At 38.1% G+C, this 3,440-nt stretch overlaps 1 protein-coding gene across 1 annotated transcript in view; it reads right to left on the bottom strand.

Moving 5' to 3' along the window:
- EEA1 (early endosome antigen 1) overlaps window positions 1–3,440 on the bottom strand; it is a 112,848-nt gene that overhangs the window by 11,123 nt on the left and 98,285 nt on the right. The window lies entirely within an intron of this gene.

The raw sequence follows: 3,440 nt of genomic DNA, 5'->3' as shown, positions 1-3,440 counted from the left end.
TGGCAGTTAGGGGCGATCAGCAGGCAGGCCAGTGAGCGATTAGGAGCCAGTGATCCAGGATTGTGAGAGTGATATCCGACTGCCAGTTTAGGCCCAATCCCGGGATCGAACCTAAACCAGCAGTCAGACATCCCCTAAGGGGTCCTTGTCACTCTTGTTTGCTATTGCTAAGAAAAGAATCCACAGGGAAGGGAACTAACTCGAAGATTTTTTCCACCATCTAGAAGTTTGTCTTTCTTATTCTAGAGATATAGTGCCCTTGAAAAGGAAGCAGAAGTTATAATTTGGGTAGCATCCCTGCTGATTAGACATGGCTATAATAAGTATTCAATTAAAAAAAACATATGAAAATAAATAAAGACACTACTTAAGAGACTTAAGCTTCCTGAAAGAGAAAGTTTACTCCTTAATTCGGTTCAGAAGTCTTTCTGATGTAAGTTAAATTTCCATTTTCAATGGCTTCCAGGAGAACACATAAAACTAACCCTAAGGCTTCTTTTTCAGGAAACACCTAGGGTCACCTTGTCCTTTATTAATCAAGCAGCTAACCATTAATTAAGTACACTACTACAGTATACTGGAGGGTATAAGATAGTCTTGCCTAAAGCAGATGACTATGTAGCCTGAAAAACAGAACCAGAATGTAAAACAGAAGTTAAACAAGGTTAGTAAAACATTTGCTTATGCCAAACACACAGAAAAATGGTGAGTGTGAGAGCTTTCTGTAGAATGTGATTACAGAAGGCTCCATGGTGTATGTGAAAACTGACCTAAGTATCACAAGAAGTGAGAGTGATATCAGATAAAAGGAACAAAATTTGACAATGCCTAGTCCAAACCAATTGTAATTAGGTGACAGAAGCTAAAGAATACCAAGGCTTACTAGAGCCTGAAAGTAACAGTACCCCCAATCTTTAACCACAAGAATTCCAAAATGCTCATGACTTATATAAGCCTCTAAAATTTTAACCTCACAAATAAATCTTTAAAGTCAAGTTCAAAATCTGGACTACACTTTTTCTGAAGATGCCAAGACATATTACTCTACCTTGCCTCTGAATATTCATCTATGTCATTCAGTGGCATGTCACCATATATTTTAAATATTCCTTTCGTTCATATTGCAAACCATGTTATTTTCGCCTGCTAGAATCTCTTCCCTTAGGGAACTCCCTTCTCACCTTCAATGGTTTAGTTGGGGCTTTCTTTAACCCATCCACTCCCACTGGAATAGGCAAATCCCTGATTACATCAACTACCAACCTTGACCCTGAATGAAGACCCCAATCACATTATAGTGCTACTAGAGGTCTGATGCACGAAATTTGTGCAAGGGGCTTGGCCCTTGCAGCTGCCCCAGCTGCCTCGGCCCTCTGGACAGTCGTTTGCTGTTCAGTCTAATTAGCATATTATCTCTTTAGTATATAGGATAGCTAATGAATAATTTCTGCGGTGTTCTTTAATAGCTATTTCTATTTTGTCCATTTAACAATTTTCTCCTTTCTTTAAAATTTTTTTATTTTTTCTTGATGACTGGTGAAATGACAAGGAAGAGTATTAGGCTAAGATTTATATTAATTCTGAACTTACCCTAGAATTTCACTTCACTCAGGATGAGAGATTTACAGTTAAATTCCACTTCAACCTTTCCTCAACAACAAATAGCACACAGCACAACCAATTTGAAATCCAGACAAACTTAAGTATTTCATAAATAATCCAGCAGATGGGGCTAAAAGCATAGATTAGGCCAACCCACCATCTTCCATTCTACTGGTGTCTTGGTGTACACCCTCAGCCCACAGATGGCAGCCTTCCCTTAGACAGGTGTCATGTTACAAGGTTCTGAGCCTCTCCTCTTCTTTCTTATAAACAACAAGATCATATAAAACCACTGAAGCAATAGAAAAATAATGGCTGATGACTATCTCTTATTCTGGCCTATAATATCATTTGAATTTCCATAGGAATTTACTTCTTTTTTAAAAAATTAACTTCTTAAGTAATTCAGATAATTGTCATTTTGGAAGCATTAATACAGAATTCATCACTACTCTATTTTATTAAAAAAAATCTAGTGAAATTGTGATAAAAGAATAAAAGGCTATTAATCAGAATAACTGAGATCTAATCATGGTTCTGTAATTGTGCAACACTAGGCTCGTCACAAACCAAGCCGGGTCTCAGTCTACACAAGGAAGGCCTTAATCTATACAAGGAAGCTCTAGAATAGTGCATCTATCCATGGTCTCTTAATAGTTGTAAAACTCTACAGCAGACTTAGCCCTTTGCCTTTCACTTTTTGCCCATATTTATATTTGAATGAATCTTTTATGTATAAAAATATTAGTACTGCCCAGCCGGCATGGGTCAGTGGTTGAACATCGACCTATGAACCAGAAGGTCACAGTTTTGTGTTTTTTTAATATATATATTTTTATTGGTTTCAGAGAGAAAGGGAGACAGATAGACAGAAACATCAATGATGAGAGAGAATCATTGATTGGCTGCCTCCTGCACGTCCTCTACTGAGGGGGATCGAGTCCGCAATCCAGGCATTTGCCCTTGGCCGGAATTGAACCTGAGACCCTTTAGTTCGTAGGCCAATGCTCTATCCACTGAGCCAAACCGACTAGGGCAAGGAGGTCACAGTTTGATTCTGGTCAGGGCATTTGCCAGGGGTTGCAGGATCAATCCCCAGTAGGGGGCACGCAGGAGGCAGCCAATCAGTGATTCTCTATCATTGATGTTTCTACCTCTCTCTCCCTCTCTCTTCCTATCTGAAGTCAATAAAAATATATTTAAATATATATGTGTGTGTATGTGTGTATAGATATATATATATATTAGTACATGATGTAGCTTTCAGGCATCATAAAAATAGTTGTTGGCTTAATGAAAGGATATTGATTTAAGAGATCTAAGTCCTGTTACTATGTTATGTTCACAGGTAAAGTACATTCATATATTTTTAAAAGGGTGTGATTTCTATAGGACTTCTATGAGCAGTCAAGTTTCATCTCCTCTATCAACTAAATACCCTTTAAATTCATCCACATTCTCCATCCTTACTATTGCCAGCCCAAGTCACCATCATCTGCAACTGGACTACTGCAAAGTCTCTTCTCTAGTCTCTACATTCCACCATGTTCCCCTACAATCAATACATTCCTTATCCTATAGCCAGTCATTGGCCTAAAATACAAATCTGAACAAATCCTTTCAATGGTTCCCTACTACCTTTAAAATAAAGTCCAAACTCTTCCACAATCCTTCCCTGATTTTCAATAGTGTTATAAAGAAAACATAAATAGGCCTTGGCCGGGTTGCTCAGTTGGTTAGAGCATCATCCCAATAGTCAAGATTGATCTCCAGTCAGGACACATACAAGAAGCAGCCAGTAAATGCATATATAGGTAGATAAACAATTCTGTCTCTTC

The sequence above is a fragment of the Myotis davidii genome, unplaced genomic scaffold (assembly GCF_000327345.1).
Source record: "Myotis davidii unplaced genomic scaffold, ASM32734v1 scaffold656, whole genome shotgun sequence".
NCBI classification, from domain to species: Eukaryota; Metazoa; Chordata; class Mammalia; order Chiroptera; family Vespertilionidae; genus Myotis; species Myotis davidii.
The sequence above is the reverse complement of the archived record's forward strand: the minus strand, read 5'-3'. Positions and strand labels throughout refer to the sequence as shown.